This window comes from Amblyomma maculatum, chromosome 7 (genome assembly GCF_055883805.1).
Source record: "Amblyomma maculatum isolate TAMU_Amacu chromosome 7, ASM5588380v1, whole genome shotgun sequence".
In the NCBI taxonomy this organism is placed as follows: Eukaryota; Metazoa; Arthropoda; class Arachnida; order Ixodida; family Ixodidae; genus Amblyomma; species Amblyomma maculatum.
In genome coordinates this window covers 101,290,738-101,303,901 of record NC_139350.1, presented here as the reverse complement: position 1 = coordinate 101,303,901, position 13,164 = coordinate 101,290,738, and the positions used below count along the sequence as shown (strand labels likewise).

The 13,164-nt window shown below is 43.0% G+C and overlaps 2 non-coding genes across 2 annotated transcripts; both read left to right on the top strand.

Annotated features, from left to right (window-relative positions):
- The first annotated feature begins 12,394 nt into the window (after window positions 1-12,394).
- TRNAS-CGA (transfer RNA serine (anticodon CGA)) lies at window positions 12,395-12,467 on the top strand. Its single transcript has one exon. It is a non-coding gene; the product is annotated as a tRNA-Ser (tRNA).
- Window positions 12,468-12,891: 424 nt separating this feature from the next.
- On the top strand, window positions 12,892-12,964 carry TRNAS-CGA (transfer RNA serine (anticodon CGA)). Its single transcript has one exon. It is a non-coding gene; the product is annotated as a tRNA-Ser (tRNA).
- Window positions 12,965-13,164: the final 200 nt, after the last annotated feature.

The window sequence follows — 13,164 nt, the reverse complement described above, 5'->3', positions numbered from 1 at the left end:
GTGCTTTCAGACATTGTACATCCCCCATTGTTCTGAACCCCAAGGCATGCTGGTAAGCTTGTTGCATAGGGCGCTCAGCTACCATAGGGCAGGAGATCTGGGTTTCATCCAGGCCGAATGCAGTGCGAACCTGTATGTATGATATCAGTGCACATGAAAGAACCTCAGTTGGTTGAAATTATTCGAAGCCCTTCACTGCGGCGTGTCCCTCATAGCTTGAGTCGCTATAGGGCAATAATTAAACCCCATAATAAGGCCAACTCGTTGCCAGCTTTATGGGTATCTCACCGGAAGGTCTACTGTGGACACCTTCAGTAGGGACATTCTGCATCCAGAGTACTACACCCAAACAGCAGAGCCTAACTTAAAAACTTTTGAAGAAAATACTCTTTAGAGGCCCCTATCAGAAAACAAGTCAGTAAAGCTTATCTACAGTGGAAATCCTACATACATCGTCATTTTGCTAGCATGTTGGCACTCATGGGACAAGAATGCGCAGCTGGTAGTTACAAGTTGTCGAATATTATATAACGTTGGTATTGTTGCCGTAAAATTTGATCAGGCAGGAAGGCAAGTGCAGCTATACATTGTGCATCATCACATTTGTATACCAGGTGCTTTTTTGTTGTATGGTGTACAGTTCCAGCAGTGCAGGCCAGAGCAGCTGGAAGCACACTGATCGAGTGTTTTATTCAGTCAGGTTTCACCGAAGGGGGCATTTTCGAAAAGGGTGCAAGTTAGAGAATTTGTGGGCCCTGCTCTGCCACACTATCAATGTGTGTGGCTGCTGAAGTTAGTGATGAAGCATACTGAACCAAGAAGAGTGCAGGACAAACTGCAAAGGTAGGAAGACTGCTATCAACCAAGTGCATATATTTCTTGAGCATGATTAAATGCATGTGAAATGAGCAAACACACAAATACAACAAAATCATGACCAAGAGCAAAACAGAGACCTGTCTTTTATGTATCAAGCTGGGCAATGTTTTGGTGAAAGAAAGGATTTTAAGGTTTAGTAATGCAAGATGCCCTTTGCATTGCCCTCAACGGTGACCTGTGTCAACAGTGTGATGTACGCTGGGGTACTACTTCAATTCATGGACATAGAAAATTTCCTAGGTATGCATTATTACATATGAAGGCTGAGGTGGTATCATGCATTAACAAATCTTTGGTTTGTTTGTCGTGCCATGAGATTGATTATCCTTATTCATGATTGGCAAGTGTCTGGTGTCTTACTCTCGGTAGTCATCAGTTTTTTTTTCTGAATTTCCTCTTTGATATACATTTAATGTGCTCACACGGTAAATGGCTTTGGTTAGTATCATTTGGCAGCAAATGCATTGCCTCAGATGCTATAGCTAAGCGAGTGACTTCGTTTAGCCTTTGCCTAACCTTGACCGGCTGACAAGCAGGAATGTGTGCAGAACCGTTAACATGTCAGGATTGGCTGCGTGTTATTCTCTCGACTCGTTTTATTTCCTTCTGTGTTGTGAGCCCATTGCAACTGTAGTCTTTAGCATGAGCAAGACTTGCGATGCAACATTGCTGATGTTGACAGTGCTTAGCCAGAATTTAAAGCACACAGGAAAGGGAAGGAATAAAGCTGTCCATCGGCAGTGCGGTGGATGCATCTCATGTCCTTATCGACAATCTGATACTCTTCATCAAGGGCTTTCAAAAAAGTTTCATCAAAGTCTTGAGAGCTGCAATATTATTGTAAAGTGGTGTGAAATTATTAAGGGCTTAAATGTATAAAAAGGCTCACTGGTCCGTATGATGGGATGCCCTGGCATATCCAGTTTTGCACATCTTCTGTTGGTGTGCAGTACTAGATTTCATTTCATTAAAGGCCCTAAAAGATATAGAAAGATAGTAAAATATAAAAATACATATCCGCAGTTACAGGAAAGCTTTTAAGTCTGCAACGAAGTGATGTGAGCAAGTGATTGTAGCAGCATTATCTGGAATGCCGCTCCAGTCTGCGCACAATGTTGGTGAGGAGCATGTCTGGAACCTTACTTTCCTTAGTTTGTTTAGCTTTTGTTGTTTGCTTATAATATAAACTAGATGGAGATAGCACCCAAATATATCTAGACTTCCAGATTTGTTATAAGGTGGAAATCTCTGTGTGTTGCCTTTCTTCTCTCTTTCATCCTAGCCTATTACACTACCTCTGCCACGATTCCAGACTTGGTTCAAGGACTGGCACTGGAACTTTGTCTGGGTCACTGCAGCTGACGTCTCTCTGCATCGCCAACCCTCGTGCTGAGATAGTGGTGAAGAAGAAGATGGAACATTAATGGCTAGTCCTCCTGACTTGTTCCTGTCGGCTGAAGAAATCTAGTCATAGGGCACTTGTCCTCCAGTGCCAGCTCATGGCAGGTGCTAACACTGAGCTGTTAAGGAAGGAGCTGCCAAAGGCTCAACAGCTTGATTCTTGCAGAACACGCCTCGGTAATCTGCCCAGTAGCTGCATGCTTAAAGGTCAGCTGGTACCAGCTCTTACAGTACTGGTGGATTTGGGCATATGGTATGCTGTAACTTCATTCTGAGGCATACAGAGATTTCAGGCACGCAATGAAGCAGGTGCTCGAGACCTTACTTTATAGAATAATTTTCTATGGTGTACACATGTCTCGATCAGCAGTTGATTTTGAAAATACTGCTACCAGTTATGTGTCACAAATTTGACCAGTTGTACGCTTGTGAAACATCAGGCTTATATCTTTCAATGTTCTGAATGTTGCCTCGAAATAATTAGTTGATGATGAATCCTGTATGGTACGTGCCATGGAGTCATCATCAATTATTAAATTATTAGTACGTATCTGAACTAATAATGTTTTGAGTGGCTGCGCCTCAACCTTGCGAACATAGCCTGAATTGGTGAATCTCTAGGAATCTCTTGTTGTATTTCTAACTCTAGGAAGAGCTAGAGCACAGGACCTCCTTTGCTTGTTCTAATTGCTCTGTTTCCTTTGCATACAGTATATGCATATAACATGAATGGCATATTTGTGAGGGCATTATGATAATCATGAATAATTAGACAACTTGTCTGACTATCCACACCTGAGAATGGACTTTTTTGCAACGAATTTAATTCCTTAGAATCACAAACCACTGGTTAAAGATACACTATATTTGCTAAGCGTCTTTCACAGGTGTCACACATCTCACACATGTATTACAGTTTCACTGCTTGCTCATCATTCAACCAGAAAGAGTGGAATAAGTCTTGCATATAAGTTATGATTTTTGCGCACACATACCGAATATTGTTTTAGTAAGTTTGAGAGCATATCATTTTCTTTATGTCACTTTGTGAACTGCAAATTTCACTTCTCTGTTCGCTGTGCCAGTTTCTGGCCGTGAATCTACGCGGTGAATCTGGATGTGGCTGTATTATCGGCTTCATGGACGCAAGGCTCTTTCATGTGGTGTATTATAGCTGGAAGTGACAAAAAAATAACTCGTAGCTCGTGGCAAGTATTTTCGTCACGAGCGCACGGAGGTATGGTGTGGAGGCTCAGCAGCAGTAGCAGACGACCTACTGTAGGGCGCGCCCTCTGTGGTGGGCTCGAGCGCCAATGCCTTCACAGTTTTCGCTACCGGTATTCATGTTTTAGTTGCTTTTTACTGTAAAGATAATTAGTTGAACTTATTTGTGCTCATTTTATGCTTGAAAAGTTTCAAAAAGGTTCTGTTCAAAACAAGCAAACGTCTTGTTCATAGTGATTATCATCATCAGCTCAACTTTGTGTGTCATGGCGCTGTCCTGAGCGGGTGAATTGTGTTTGTGTGTGTAGCACCGTGGTCCGTAGCTAGTGCCCACTTTAAGTGGTTCGACCGCGTACACATCTTCGCCACGGGTTTAATGTAAGGTAAACTTGCTTCGGAATGTTTTGCGCATCATTAATTGAAAACTAAGGATTGGCATAAGTAAAGTGGTAAGGGTATGTTGCGCCTTCAAGGAAGCACTCAAGTGAGTTCCAAGCGTTTCAGCTTCGTAGAGATCGCTGCGGCTCAGCTTTGACCAGAGTTTACTTGAATATTGTTGCTACTGTAAATGATAAAATATGGTACCGGATAGAACTTTGGGGATGTTTTGTAATGCCTGTTCCCAAGTACACTGAAGCAAGCTTACGCGGCTACTTTGGCGACAGCCGTTCCCACCCTTCTACGCACAAGGTCGCGATACTGGTGCCTTTCATTAGCAGTATTAGTAGTAAAAACGGAAAATTCTCTTAGAAAGCAATGCCTAGCATCTGTGGGGACGGCCAAGGAGCGAAAGTGAGCGGCAGGAGCGCGATTTTGCATCTGACTATCAGAGGCCTTTCAGTCACTTTAGGGACATGTGTCAAACAAGCATCACTGTTCAAGTGAAGAGAAGAAGCACCACCTGATTTCAGCAGCCGTCTGAAGTCTTAATGCATGTACAGTTACTTCAAATATGAAAAGAAATACATTATCAGCATTCAGCAAACGAATGCCTCATATTAAAACAAGCACATTTTCTCGTGTTTTCTCTGTAATCATGCTCTCTTAGTACAGAAATAGCAGACTGATTTTTGTTTGTTTTTTTTTTGTGCCTTATGATGATACCTGTGGATTTGCAGCATTTTGAGATTTGATAATTAAATTTATATAATTCATAAGCATTACATTTCTTGCCAGATGTTCACATTCTTTGCTCTAAATTTGCATAATTATCCACCAAAGAAAACTGCTAGTCCTAGCACTAACACGCTTTTCATGTAACTGTGAAATGTGAAGGAGTACTCTTTTCTATGCAAGGTAGAAGTGCCAATAGTTCGCTCAACGAAATTGATTTTGGCCGCAGCCACCGGCATCATTAAAGAGTACAATAGGCACCATCTTTGAAATTTGTGGCTGGGCAGTCATGAAATTATTTAATCTGCAAATCGTTCAGTTCAGTTATCAATGTAATGGCAGTTTAGTTAGAGCATAGCTGTGGCCGTATAACGATCCCACTTGTCCTCGGACAGATGTGATCCAAAATTGAACGCCTTCCAAGACAAGTTAGAGAAGAAGCATGCATGGCTTAGGAGGTGATCCAAAGAATACCACTTAAAGGGCTGTTAGTGTTGACCAATGTTACCTAGTTAGTGCTTTTCCCACTAACTTTAATTTGTTTTAATCCTGTTTAGCAGGCAAAAATGTTTCATTGAAGGGAATGGGGTTTTAGTGATTTGTAAGTCCTGTTGGCTTCTTTATGGGTGGTGTTTGGTGGTCCTACAGTTTTTGTTTAGAATAGTCGCTGTTTCTTAAAATGATATTCATTTCTGGAGGAAAAGTTCGCTGCAAGAGCGTGGTCACTGCGATGTCAAGGTGGCCAATATTAGTTGCCCATTACGCCTTGAATTGGTTTGTGCAGCATTTCTAAGGCAATAGTCTAATCTGCTTTCAAGCTTTTTGTCTGACATTACTAGAACCTGTGAAGTTTGTGTAGAAGTTTAGGAAAGGATGGCTGAAGGACGATCAAGGCTAGGTACTGGAAGTTTCAAATTCAAATTTGTGTAGTTACAGAGTCGCCAGTGCCCGTAATGGAAATCAGTACATGTGAAAAAATTGCTGCCAGTCCAACTGCAATAGATACTTTCATCGGCTGGAACAGCCATGGAAGCTGAGCTTTGTTATTGCTTTAGCAATACTGCGCCCGGTTTCAGCCCGTCACGTCGTCCCGGGAAGGGCCACGTTTGACCTTGAGAGACCCAAGTTGGCAGCTCCTGCAGCCCCCATATAAAGCCCCGCTTTAACCAAGCCGTATGAACGTGCCTTAGTGGCCTATAGGGGTAATGTGAATGCCAGGGTCCTAGCAGGCTGATTCCGACATAACCGTCCCAGGGGAAATGAGAGACACAAGTTGGCAGCTCCTGCCAGGACCACGGACACGGACTAAAACAAAAGACTAAAGAAGGAGGTACACTACATGCTGAATCATAAGCACAGCCATGGAGGTATTGCTAACACAATTTAACCCGGTTTAAGCAGAGTTAAACCACAGCCAATTTTTTTAGATGAAGTGAACTAGTACAGGGATGCTTCCAACTAAAATCCCTTCTTCGAGCAGGCCGAATTTGTTTTCTCCATGCTAATGCTGCTCTGGTAGAACATGAAGTATGTTCAGTACCTAAAGATTATGACATATAAGCAGGGGGAATAAAGACGATGATTCTCATCTTAATTATTCCAGCCGGACTCTGAAGGCGAAGTGTAAATGCTGCTTAAACTGCCAACTGCTCGCAAATCTGCAAAAAAATGCAGAACACCTTATAAAACTGTTGAATCAATCAACCACCTTAGAAAGCAAGCTTTTCATTGCTCAAAAAAAATGGGCACTTAAAGTTCAGTATTTGATCTCTTTAAGAGGTGTGGTGCTAGTTAATGCTCAGTGTTGCCCTGGTTTCATGACAGGCCTAACCGCCTTAAATGAATAAATTGCATGCTTCCTGAGCAGAATAGTTAGATATCCTAATTGCTACCTAGTCTTTGCTAGTGCATATAGCTGCACGAAATGCCGACTTATGCCTTGGAGCCGTGTGACGAATGTAGGCTAGAGATTCAGTCCCGCAAAGTCATACCAACCGCTTAAAAGAGTTGAGTGTTGTATGGATGGATTGTAGTCTCACTTTTGAAGGTCATGTTGGTTCAGTAATTAAGTGTATCACTTCAAAGTGGGCATCACCTAAAATTTTTGTTGCGACTTCATGTGCAAGCCAGGCTGAATACTCGTTTTCTGATGCACATTCACAGGGTTCCTGTATTACTTTGCCGAAACATATTCTTGACTAGAAGATAACCATTCTACTGGATTTGCTATATAGACAAATACTGAATGTGTAGAAATTGCATTTAAGAAAAAAAGCTTCTTAATTACAAAGACTATTCATTGGTCAGGCTGTTTCATGAAACTACAGATATTCTAGCCACAAAAAGAACTATCCATGGCAAACTATGAAAACTGTAAATGCCTAGAAGAACGATGCTTCAAAGGACAGTGCATTACCGTGGTCATTTAATTTATCGAGGGAAATAAAAAGGAAGTTTATTTGTGGGAAATAATTACTGGAATAAAAATGCAGCTGCTTTGATTTTTTGTGCTCGTTGCCCAGTCCATTAATTGAAATGGCTTCTACTTTGCTGCATTCAGCTTTTGCACAGCAGGTTATGACAAGTAATTTTCCCTTTAAGTTATGTGCTGTATCCTGTATTTTGCTTCTTTTGAATTCAGTGTCATGTGAAATGACCTAATGAAGCACTCAACATTTACACTGTTCCAGTATTAATGTTTTGATTGTGTGGCTTCATGCTGGTTTCTTTTTTTTTTTTATCTTCCTGCAGGTCATTCCCTCAGACATGTGTCAGCAGATGGTCATCTTGGTTTCCCGTGCCTGTTAGAGAGTACCGGTTGGGTTCGGTGACTTTGGAATCCCTTTTCATGGGTAACTGTAGCGAGCCCAAGTGCAGTAAATAACACATTTTAATGCAGTAACATCAAAGGCCCTGTTATACAGAAAATCTGGTATTGGCATTGTTAGTTAAAAATCACGGGCATGGCTCTGGCTGGTGGTAGTTGGCCGGTGACATGGTCGTGCACTGATCGGTTGTTGGGTTGTGTCCGTTTTGCACAAAAGACTTTCAATGACACAATCATTGCTTTAAATCTTCCGACAAGTGGTTTCTGCCTGCTTAAGAAGGCTATGTCGGTTCGGACTCGTGGCGACGTCCTTGTAGGCAGCAGTTTCGGCGGCAGCTAACAGCGGTGCGCAGCTAAAGGGCGGCCTCTTAGCGCACTTGGCGGGGAAGGGTTATTTCTGCAGCTTTGCCCAAACATGATGCCGTCTGATTCTCCTATATTGCGCTCGGCCGCGTGTCTCATGTTACTGAGCTGCGCTATGCCCGTCGATGGTATGATAGCTCTTCTTTTGGAACCATCACGACCAACAACTGTCGCAGACAGAATCGCGTATGAAGGGGCTAATAATGGTTTCACATTAAACTAAAACGGTGCGCCGATGACACCGAAAGAAAACGGCAATGGTGCCTCGCTGATCAGTTTGCGTCGACCAGCTGCGGAGGTGCAGCGAGATCACTCGGTGACACAGGGAAGAAGAGGACAGGACAAGGCTGGACAAGCAACGATATACCGCACGCATTAATAAAAGCCAATTCATCATTATCTACAGTATGTCAAGCACCGAAGATGCCCTCCTGATGTGCACTTTGTGTGGTTGGTTGCAGCCTTCTCCGGGCCATTCAAGCAGGATATGTCGCACCTTGGCGTCGGAATGGTGGAGGCAAGCCCGTCTCTAGAGAGAAATGCTACGTGTCCACTGTGTTGGCAGCGGGGATACTCGGAGCGGAGGTCAGCTAGCCGACTGGAGCAAGACGGTTGACGGACTAACGGAGTTCATGTGGAAGACTGTTCGCCTCACGTTGCCTTCTCGGAAGGGGCGCGCAAATGTACAGGGTAAACTGCTGATCCTGGGAGACGAACAGTTGGATGTAAAGCACAGGCGGATCTTGGAGCGTGGACCAAAGTTTTGTCTGCAACCCGATGTAAGTCCAGTTGATCTTCTGGCGGTGTCTCGAAATATTGCTCGTCATGTTCCGGAAGATGAGAAGGGTCGGTTTTTGAATGAAGCCGCGGACGTAATAGCGGCGATGGCGACGAGGATGATAGTGTCTGCTCTCATCTGGGCTGGAAACGGAATTACAGTGTACTAGAATATTCTAGTACACTGTAACGGAATGTCGCCGCCCGGAGAGGTGTCCCCGGTGGCGGTCGCGTGAACTAGCGGCGCTGAAGCCGACTCTTGCTTCATGTCGGACGCGTCGTCTGCTACACGCGGTGAGGAAGCATGGATCGGCCGGCACACACGTAGCATTTACGTGTCGCCGTTGCACTCTACACAACTACAGTGCAGTTATGACTACATACGACAGTTTTGGCTTCGAAGGTATGCATTACCTCAGAGAACGCGTTTGTGTGCTGCGAAATTCATTGCCGTGAAACAAGTGTGACAACGTTGTCGACTTGCTCGCCAGAACCAACGTTCTAGTAATGTTGTCTGCTCTTCGGTTTAATTTCTTTTTATTACGTGATATCGTACGCAGCTTGTACAGGCGAAAAGGCGTCGCGATCGTAGTAACCAAAAATTGAGAAAAACGTTTCCGAAGAATACGCACGTCATTTCGTATTAAATTGTGGCGTAGTCGTTCATTGCGCAGCGTTCAGCGTGGTGCCATGCAATTTCGCACCTTCTTTTCCAGTTGCAGTCCAATTTGTGACAGGTATTTAAACCGCCGACATGCGTGCCTCCAATTCTATGCCGTTCAACTGTAAACGCAAGGTGTGCGGCGAGAAGATACTGCGTCTTCTGTCTAAAATCAAACCAAATATACGTACGATTTGTCAACTACGTGCCGGCCTCTAGATGCCTAAATGAAGTCGCGTCCTCTCTTGAGATGAAGATTAAGCATTCTGATGTGTGTGTGTGTGTGTGTGTGTGTGTGTGTGTGTGTGTGTGTGTGTGTGTGTGTGTGTGTGTGTGTGTGTGTGTGTGTGTGTGTGTGTGTGTGTGTGTGTGTGTGTGTGTGTGTGTGTGTGTGTGTGTGTGTGTGTGTGTGTGTGTGTGTGTGTGTGTGCGCGTGCGCGTGCGCGTGCGTGTGTGTGTGTGTGTGTGTGTGTGTGTGTGTGTGTGTGTGTGTGTGTGTGTGTGTGTGTGTGTGTGTGTGTGTGTGTGTGTGTGTGTGTGTGTGTGTGTGTGTGTGTGTGTGTGTGTGTGTGTGTGTGTGTGTGTGTGTGTGTGACGGAAAGCAGCCAACAGTCGGCGAGGCCAAGGAAAGCGTTGGGGATGGTACTTTGTCTTTTTTTTTAATGTTTACTTGGATAATCACAGAAATTAGTAATGTAATCTGTTTAGGGGAAAGATAATTAAACACAAAGCAGAAGAAAAAACAACGTGCCGATGGTGGGAACCGAACCCACGACCTCCGAATATCGCGTCCGGTGCTCTTCGGAGGTCGTGGGTTCGGTTCCCACCATCGGCACGTTGTTTTTTCTTCTACTTTGTGTTTAATTATCTTTCCCCTAAACAGATTACATTACTCATTTCTGTGATTATCCAAGTAAACATTAAAAAAAAAAAGACAAAGTACCATCCCCAACGCTTTCCTTGGCCTCGCCGACTGTTGGCTTCTTTCCGTCATGTATTATAACGAGCACCCTCATTTCCCCTTAATTGATCTGCTTATATATATATATATATATATATATATATATATATATATATATATATATATATATATATATATATATATATATATATATATATATATATATATATATATAATATCAGGCTTCTTCATGCGTGTCTGCATGCTTTGCACTGGGGGTAACGTTGCCTATTGAAACTATTACTTGGAAGTCCGTCATTTGTTCGTGTCACTGATAGACGTCCTCGAGATGAAAATGCGTCCACTAGCTCTGCACAGAAGAAATAACTTACTTCGAAGTGAACAGTTTCTGATATGCATTTAGAAAAGGAACTATACTGAAGGGCTCTCGTGATGTTTAGTGTTCGTGCAGCAAAGCTCTTCATTTTCTTGCTGGCACATAATTCGAATGCAACAAGCATTATATACCGAAGAGAAAGCACCCTAACAATGGCGCTGCCCCGTGTGTTTCGACAGCAACGCCGGAAGAGAACTTGTAAGTAAGATCCCAAGAGCCTATTAGTGCACATAACGCAAATCGGACAGCTGAGCTGCACGAACGGATTTTGACTGGGATAATTTTGAGTTCGTCGCAATACCAGCAATTCGAAGGCAATTTGAGTAATTTCGCGACCAGGAAATAGACGAGCCATGAGGGCGAAGAAATTTTCTTGTAGAGAAGACGTTTGTCATTGAGTGGTTGTCACGGCAGTGATGTTGCGCATAAACTCCTCATATCATGTGAACTGTGCATTGATTACGTTGACGCTCTACTGAAGCATGCAAATGATGGAGCGAAATTGTGCACGGTGCTTTCAACTCAGAGCTAATGCGAAGCGAGGAGACATCATAAATGTACAAAAATTCGGCAAGTAAGATTATCACAAAAATTAAAGTATCTCCTAAATCACTGAGCGTGTGGTGTAGAAAACGCACGCGGCGAGTTGCGGCAACTGAGAAGAAAACGAAAAAAAGACAATGAATAAATAAAGCTTTTATTTGATTGAAGGGATGACTCTCGGCCGCTGTTTGGATAATAAAGGACTAGGAGGGATGGGAAGTGTAGCTTCTCGCTTCTTCACTGTTCTTAAAGCTGTTTCTCGTTGTTAAAAGATAAGCATCCAAAAAGCTCAGATGAGGATCTAGATCGGCATCTACAAGCTAGGCGGGTAAACACAAAAGCATATAAGCTTCTGAATGAGCTCAAGAAAAGCTATTAATCAAGCATATGAGCTCCTTAATTCACGCATTGAAGTGCATTCGCTGTAAATATGGCATTTGCTGTTGAAGCAATACAAAATCTCATGCAAAAAAAATAAAGATGGTCAGGGAAGTTAGGAACACTAACGCTCATCTCCCACTATGCAAAAGGAAAAGGATTATGCTGCCCACTCAAACATTTCCCAAAAGAAGTATAATGCTCTCTTGTGCACTGCTTGTAACCTTGCAATGTTTGTCCATGTTGATGAAATGAAGTTGTGGTTGTTTCCTGCATTTCATTTGCATACGACATTAGTGTTGTTGACAATATTGCATTTCTGCTCTTTTTTTTTGCGCTGATAAAAGTGGCAAATTGGGCGGGTTGGTACTTCTCAAAAAAGCAGCGCAAAAAAGAAGCGGACAAGAACGAGACGATAAGGACAGGCGTCTCGGTTCTTTTCCCAGTCTTTTTTTTTTTTGCGCTGCTTTTCTGAGAAATACGGTTCGTGCAGTTAACTTCTAACGCCCTTTCCGACGCTGTAGACACCTTGAATATCGTGTTTTAAAACTGCAGTCAAGTGCTAGTTTGAAATTACATTAACTTCTTCTATAGCAGTAAAATTATGTCGTGTTTCTTTTTTCTTTGTGTGTGTGTAAAAAGGAAGGGCGAATCTCTCAATGATGCGACTTGATTACTCGCAATATACTTTTTTTAATTCACTCATGACGCTTGTTCAGTCATTTCCTTACGCAGTGCGCACATCCATTCTCACGGATTCCTCTTTCAGTAAACTCATTAAATAATTCTTCACATCTGACGTTGTTTTAGACAGCCAAGGAATATATATATATATATATATATATATGGCTAAGGGTGGCGCTGGTGAACACTCTCAAGGTTCGTATACAGCCAACATAAATACCCAAGCAAGTAGCAGGGGGGACAGCGGCCGATGTAGCTCAGTTGGAAGAGCACCGGACGCGATATTCGGAGGTCGTGGGTTCGATTCCCACCATCGGCACGTTGTTTTTTTCTTCTACTTTGTGTTTAATTATCTTTCCCCTAAACAGATTACATTACTAATTTATGTGAGTATCCAAGTAAACATTAAAAAAAAGACAAAGTACCATCCCCATCGCTTTCCTTGGCCTCGCCGACTGTTGGCTTCTTTCCTTCATGTATTATAACGAGCACCCTCATTTCCCCTTGATTGATCTGCTTGTAGCTTACGGGGGTCTCGGTTCTGGCAGTCTTGAAGCCATAGGTAGCGTAAGAGGGTTCTAGCACAGCTTTCTCCCTCGCTCTTGATCACGTTCTACGTGACGCTGGCGGTAACACAGGACGTTCCACGTCCGCCGCTATGGTTGAGGGTGGCGCTGGTGAACACTCTCAAGGTTCGTATACAGACAACATAAATACCCAAGAAAGTAGCAGGGGGGACAGCGGCCGATGTAGCTCAGTTGGTAGAGCACCGGACGCGATATTCGGAGGTCGTGGGTTCGGTTCCCACCATCGGCACGTTGTTTTTTCTTCTACTTTGTGTTTAATTATCTTTCCCCTAAACAGATTACATTACTAATTTCTGTGACTATCCAAGTAAACATTAAAAAAAATAAAAAAAAAGACAAAGTACCATCCCCATCGCTTTCCTTGGCCTCGCCGACTGTTGGCTTCTTTCCTTCACATATATATATATATATATATATATATATATATAT